The sequence below is a fragment of the Agelaius phoeniceus genome (assembly GCF_051311805.1).
Source record: "Agelaius phoeniceus isolate bAgePho1 chromosome W unlocalized genomic scaffold, bAgePho1.hap1 SUPER_W_unloc_2, whole genome shotgun sequence".
Taxonomy (NCBI): domain Eukaryota; kingdom Metazoa; phylum Chordata; class Aves; order Passeriformes; family Icteridae; genus Agelaius; species Agelaius phoeniceus.
The window spans coordinates 1,531,640-1,539,039 of NW_027509867.1; positions in this window are offsets into that span (position 1 = coordinate 1,531,640).

The window sequence follows — 7,400 nt, forward strand, 5'->3', positions numbered from 1 at the left end:
GCCTTGTATAGAGTTCACAAAGTTTACCACTGACATTTGGGTCTTGGCCAGTCCTTTTATGTAGAGTATTTAGTGTCACAGTGAGCAGCTAAAGCTGACATATTAGTACTGTCGGCCTTATTTAATAGTATCAATTTTTAATTACATAGATAAAAATATAAATTATTGTGTTATATTATATATAACTATTACGATTAATTTATTATTATTATTATTACTACTATCATTATAATTATATCACTAGCACAAATGAACCTGAGCTCAAGAATGAAACCTTCTGTCACTCTGTGTGGGAGTGACAACAACAATTTTTCCTTCTGTTGGTGCTGTTTCCAAAGTGTCATTAACAAAGTTCACCCACGTCTTCCCAAACCCACAAGTTCTTTTCCTTTTCCATGTGCAATTTTTGGATGCATTTGAAGCCATCCAGGGGTTCAGCCTCTTTTACCCAACTGCCCCACTGCTCCCACGGGGCTCCGACCTCAGCCCACTCCAGAGCCAGGGAACTCCAGGGAAGGGCTTCCCCTCTGGGAATTTCTGATGGCACTGATTCCTCACATTTACACTGAACAAGTGAAATTTTGTTGGGATCTGGCCAGACTGTGCCAGTTTTGTTTTACCAGTGGGCAGGGTCAGCACCAAAGACACAGACTCCAACTGAAGGAATCAGTGTCATCTCCTGCAGCTCAAAGCAGCAAAGAATCACAACAGGAGCAGCTCAGCAATGCACCCAACCATCCCCACCAAAGATTGCCTGCAGTGATTGAGAAAGATCCAGCCCCAGTTACCCTCAGCCTTTACCATGCCCCAGACCCACACAGCAGCTGGGGAAGCTGTCACAGCCAAGGGCTGCAGAGCCACTCCTGGGCACTGGCAATTCCTGCAGGTGCCTCCAGCCACAGCTGAGGCTCCAACCCCGCTGGGAGAGGGCCCAGCTCTGACAGTGCTGAATGGACAAACTGACAGCACTGCTAGTGTGGCAACATCTGGTTTCATCCTCTCTTGGCTCCCTCCCAAAGCCTGGCCAGGGCCCCCGGAGGAACCAAGGGAGGTGACTTTGACCATTCAGCCCCAAACAAGGCCAGATGTCAGATTTCATGGCCTGGTCTGGCTTCTAAATACACAAAGGTCAATACATGTTTCACTAAGGAGTGGCTACATCTATCACAGTGCTAATGACCATGCACATTTCATCAGGGAGCAGATACAAAGATAACGTTTGCTTGGAAGGTTCATCCAGAGGCCACCTTTGGCTCAGGGCCTGCTGTTCAGGCCTCACTCAGGGCTGCTGTCCAGGCCTTGGCACTTCAGGGACGTGCTTTAGTGCTGGGCTTGGCACTGCTGGCTGAGCGGCTGCACTGGGTGAGCTCAGAGGGCTTTTCCAACAGAAAGGATTCTGTGATTCCATGATTCTATCCACTGCATTCAGCTGGGTCCATGTTAGCAGCATTCATTTGCTCAGAAAGTCTCCTCTTGCCCAGCTCCTGTGGCCTGAGGCTTCAGCTCCTTCAGCTCCTGGTGCTGAGCTGCTCATGCTGAACGAAACGACTCGGAGAGAAGAGCACAGTCCATGCAATTCCTTCTGGGACACGGAGAGGGGAGGCTGTGCAAACAGGAGCATTGTTTGCTGTGGCTCCTCTCTGCCCTTCACGCCTTTCAGCGCTTGGAACCAGCCAAGAGCTTTCTCCAAGAGTGCAATGGAGCAGCTGTTCCTGCTCCTGGCTCTGGCTCTCTCCAGTCTCTGCCCTTGTCTGCTTCTGTCCCTCGTGCTGTGCCCTCTGTTCCCCCAGGGCTGGCTGGCTGCTGCCAAGGACTGTGGCACTGGCCCAGATCCAGTGCTCCAGAGCCTCCTTTCTGTGCCCTTGCAGCTGCCTGGGCACAGCAGCCTTTTCCATCTGCAAGCTCCCCATGGACAGGGAGTGCCCAGCTCCGTTCGTTGCACAGCCTCCAGGAGCCCAGGGCTGCCATCTCAAGTCCCTGCTGGCACTGGGGGCTCTCAGGTGCCTCAGGCTGCTGTGACACCGCTGCACACGGGAGGGAACAGGGGCAGGGGCTGTGCTGAAAGTCAGCTCCATCTGCTGCTGCTGCTGCTGCTGCTGCTGCTGCTGCTGTGGGGTCATTGGTGCAGCCCTGGCCCAGAGTCAGGGATCAGATTCTGCCAGTCTCTTCCAGCCCTGGCTGCTCAGAGTTTGGGCCTTGGAGCCTCAGGTGGCCAAAGGCAGCTGCTCCTGGTCCCTCTGTGTGCCCGTGTTCAGCAGTGCTGCTCCATCAGTCTGTGCCCAGCAATGGGGAAAAGCCTCAGCCCTGCAGGGCCAGGAGCTGCCGGGCTCTGCCTGAGCAGCTCAGCCAGCAGGAAGGGAGCTGCTCCACACAGGAACCAAGAGCAAGGGACATTCCTTTGATAGGACATGTTTTCTATTTAAAAGAAAAAAAAGGAAAAAGGAAAAAAATAGCTAAATTGTAAAAGATAAGAATAAAATCCAAGTGTTAGTGAAAAAACATAACATAATGTTAGTGAAAAAAACAAAACATAAATGCAAAGTTACATTCTTTGCATTAGGAGGTAAATGATCTTTTTAAAAAGAGAACTCAGTTATTTACATTGTAAATGTGCTGATGGCATGGATCCATCTTAATGACCTCAGCACCCCTTTTTTAAAAGTTTTTAAGGTTGTTTCCAACATTGTTAAATTGTGGGTGAAGCAATGGGAAATTGCTTTGTGCCCTGCCAGCTCCAAGCAGGACTGGGAATGGAAACTCTGTCAAACCCCAAATCCTTTAGAAGATGCCCTTCCTTCTCACCCTGTGAATGAGCTGCACATTCCCTTTGAAACTGTCAGGGATTTCTTAAACACACAAAGTCCCACTGACAGCTTTTTGCTCTGGTTTGGCAGGGCAGAAGGGCAATTCTCCATCCACCAGCTCCAGACTGCACTGCCTCAGGAGCACGGCCCACTCGCCAGCTTTGGCCCACTCGTGGCACTGCTAGAGGAGGAAGAAAGTGCAACTGCACAATTCCAGCCAATCAAGAAGGAAGAATGGGACAGACAAAACACCCTGTGCAGATGCAGGCGTTCAGCTGGGACTGTGGAGAGTTTGGGTCCTTGCCAATTGGATGTGTGTCCCCAGCTGCAATCTCTGGGCCTGCAGCAGAGTCTCACTCACCTGCCAAAGCAGAAAGCTCAGGCGCTGTGCTGGCAACGGGCTCGTCTGATGCAGAGCTGTCAGAGCAATGTGAGGGCAGAGCCAGCCCAGCTGGGCCCAGGGCTGAGCCCAGCAGAGCCCTGGCAGAGCCCAGAGCAGCCTCAGCAGCCGCAGAGCCCGGCTGCAAGGAGAGAAAGCAGAAACCGCCCGTCAGCTGAGGGCTCCTGTGCCCTTGTGCCAAGGCCTGCGGTGCCCAGGCCGTGCTGGCTGTGCCCAGAGCTGTGCCCAGAGCTGCCCATCCCTGCTGCCTTTGGCAGCAGAGCAGGAGGGCAGGACATGTGCCCAGCCTGCAGCCAGCCACGGCACATCCAGCCCTCAGCAGCTGCTCAGAGCAGGATGCTCCTGTGCTCGCTGCCATCTCCCAAAAGCTCTGATCCCACCCTGCCAAGCACACAGGGACCCACCTCACGCCAGCCACGGCTGCAAGAAAAGCTGCTCCCAAACCATGGCCTCAGCCTTCTCCAAGGGCACGGCCCATCCACGCCACAGCTGCTCCCAAGCACTTCCCCATCCACACTGGACCACCTAGAACGCTTCCTCTGGAAAAACAAACAACACATTATTGAAAAGAGATTAGATGCAAAAAGGGAAAACAAGAAAAACGGTAAAAACTCTTATCTCTGTCAGGGCCTTGAGGGAGGCCCAACTCCTCCATGGTAGGGAAAAACCCAGCCATGGCTGAGGGAAGCCCACACTTTCTCTCTTCCCCCCTGCACTGCCCCCCAAAATCACGGTGATCCCAAAGCAAACAAGGGCAGTGGAGGAGCCCAAGCCCTTCCTTGCCTGCACAGCAAAGCAGCCCCTGCACAGGTTCTGGAGTCCCACCTCTGCTCCCACCATGGGGCTTTGTTTGTGTCGGGCTGGCTGCCCCAGCCCCAGCCCCAGCCCGGGGCACGGTGGCTGCTGGGGGCTGTTGGCAGGGCCAGGAGCCCACTCCCATTTCGTACCCAGCCCAGCCCATTCCCCCAGCCCTGCCAAAAGCAGGTGGGCAGCGACTGAAGGATGAGTTGCATCTGCCCCAGCAAAGGGGGAACCTTTGCTTCCCAGCCAGGCTGGGCCGTGCCCAAATCTGGCAGCATTTCCCCGGGTGTGGACTCATCTGAAAATTCCCTGTGAAGTTTGGCTTTTAAGAAGGTGCCAGAATCAAAGTCCATCACCTTCAGCCTCCAGTGGCCAGGCTGAGGAAGAGCTTCTCATCCTTGATGTCATCCTGGCTGTTTCCAGCAGCAGCAGCAGCAGCAGCAGCAGCAGCAGCAGCAGCAGCAGCAGCAGCAGCAGCAGCAGCATCCCCAGCCGGTACAGCTTCTCCAGGGGCTCCTGCTCCTTCCCTGGGGGGAGACCAGGCTCTCAGGGCTCTGCCCAGGGCCCCAGCTGTCAGGGAACCAGCACAAGTAAAACCAGCTTGGATGGCGGCCAGCAGTGCTGGGCAGAGCAGCTCAGCTCCAGCACAAGGGCTGCGTGTGCCCATCCCATGGCCCCGGTGCAGTGACACAGGCAGCACAAAAAGGTCTGGCTTCCTCTGCTTCTCATTGCCAAGGCATGTGTGGAGCTGCAACTTACCAGGGCCCTGGATACTCCAGGGACCTGGAGAACCATTCCCAGCAACTGGGAAAATCCTAGGTGCTCCATCCACCCATAGATGAGGTCTCCAAAGTTGCGTCAAAATTGGGTCCAGCTTTTACAGGCCAAAATGAGCAAGTCCAAGTGACTTGATGATATTTTTAGCCCAGAAAGCCCTGCAGCCGATGGCACACTTCACAATCAGCAGGGGACACAGCTCGGCCAAAGCCCAGACCTCTGCTGGGAGCCTTTCTCCTCAAATATCCTTCAAGCAAAACTCCATGCAAGTCAGTTGGGAAAGTTTCTTCAAATGATACATTTCTGGCACATAACTACACAGGCTTATGTGAAAGATCCTAAAGCAGCTGCTCTGGAGTCAAAGAGCCAGCACTAAGAGTCCTTGCCATGTGTTTGTAGCTAAATCCCACTTTGGGGGAGTTGAAGGAGTTTGGTATGAGCTAGAGAGTGGACCTCTGAGTTTTTTAGATGATGCCATTGCTTTTTCTTCTCTTCTACATAGACAGGGAGGGTGAGTTTGGCTCCCATCTGCACTGCACAGCTCACAGGGCCGCAAGACTTGTAGTTACAAGGTTGATTGAAGGATTTCTTGGCCAAGAAGACACTGCCAACAAGGATATTTGTGTTTTGGAGCCAATCCTTCAATCTTTCATCTTATGGACTCATGCTACAGTGGAAGCTTCCTTAGGCAATCATGTTATGACACCCAAACCTACAGCACTGCATCCTAAACTTCTTCTTTACCATTGTAACTACTTTTACTTTTTCTGCATCTTGAACTCTAAAACTCTAAACTTTCCTCCACTTCAATTTTCCTCCCCGTGTCTCTGCTAGAAACTAGAAATCGGCATTGTCGCTTCTAGCACCTAAGTTTGGAAGCCCTTTCCAAGGTCTCAGATCAAATCCTGGGTTCAATTCTAAGCTTTGCTGACAAGACCAAAGGTCTGGGATTTCCCTGCATTTGGGTTTCCAACAATACTGATGCTGTTAGTTCCACAGTGCCCAGGATCCCTCTTGAAAGTCAACTCTGGCAGGAACAAGGCGGCTGCCGGGGGCTGCTTGTGGCCTCTGACAGCCCCATTGCTCAGGGCTTGCCAGCGCCCCAGCCCCTCAGGCCCTGCCCCAGCCCGGCCAAGCTGCCCGGCAGCAGCGCCGCAGCCCCACAGCAGCTCCAGAGCAGCCCCAGCCAGAGGCACCTGGGAGCCCTCAGCAAGGCAGCCAGCAGCACACGGGCAGGAGGGCACAGATGGCGCTTCCTGCCTGGCACAGGGCTTGTGGCCATCTCCAGGCACCGCTCTGGCAGGGATCCCCGCAGCTCCGGCCCCTGCCCGGCCGCTCTGTGGGCAGCACAAAGGCTTCAGCACAACCACCACAGGCCAAGGGGCTTCTGGCCATTTCCCCTTGCCCACTGCACGCCCGGGCAGCTGGCTGAGCACAAGCACCCTTTTCCCCCTTCAGGGCCTCAGGACCCCTCAGCCTGCTGTGCTGCTGAGCACAAGCTCCCTTTTCACCCTTTCCTGCCTCTTGCCCCGCAGACCCTGGGCAGCAAAGAAAAGCTCCTGGCAGTCTGTGTATCATAACACATTCTAGAATTATTTACAGTAACCTGTAATCTATAATAATATATATAATTCTATATACTCTATAATTTATTTATTTACAATATAGATAAAAAATAGAAAATAAGAAAAATCTTAAAGAAAATTACCTCTGGCTCAGGTTGACCCAGCAAAGACAGCCTCCCAGATCAGCTCTCCTCCTAAGTCATCCGGCAGTGCAGGCAGCCGAACCCCGACAGGCGAGGCCGAGTCCTCCATGCCCTGCGCAGCTGATCTTGCAGCCTCTGGATGGTGGAATATCGCCCACGCTCTATTGCCCGGAGGACATGCAGTGTTTCAAGTGCCAGCTGTGACACGGCACTGCTCACGTCCTCCGTCAGGCGTTCCAGGGCTGCAAGAGAGAGGAACAGAGCCACGGTCAGAGCCGGATCTGCGGGGAGCCCAGGAGAGCCCCCGTCAAGGGCCATCCCAGCCGGCTCTGGCCATGGCCAGGAGGGAGCAGGGAGCAAGGGGATCAGCCAGAAGCTGCTGGCCACCAATGGCCCACGTGGCCCTGAAATCTCAGTGTGCTCTACCCCCAGGAGCAGAGCCCTCCGCAGCCGGGGCAGGGCTTGCAGCTCTCCCCCCGGCAGCCCCCGCTGCCAGCCCGCTGCCCTCACTCACCAGTGCAGATCAGCTGCAGCTCTTGCTGCTGCCCCCTCAGGCGCCGCCCGGCCATGCCTGTGAACACAGAGCCTGTCACGGCCCCAGCGGCACAGCTCGCTGCCGGCGGCGCTGCCGGCGCTGTGGCCACACGGGCTGCTGGCCCGGCAGGGCTCAGCCCGGCCCTTGGCGCACGCTGCCGCCCCAGGGCACGGCTGCCAGAGGGCGGCAGCAGCAATGCCCAGCCCAGGCGGGCTCCACGGCGCCCGGCCCGGCTGGCGCTGCCGGGGCAGCAGGCGGGGCCGGGCCCGAGCTGCGGCGGGCCGGGGAGGGAGCCCGGGCTCGTGGCTCACCCATGAACCTGATGGCCACCTCTCGCAGGGGCTCCTGTGGGCTCTGCAGGTAGCGCAGGGCCCG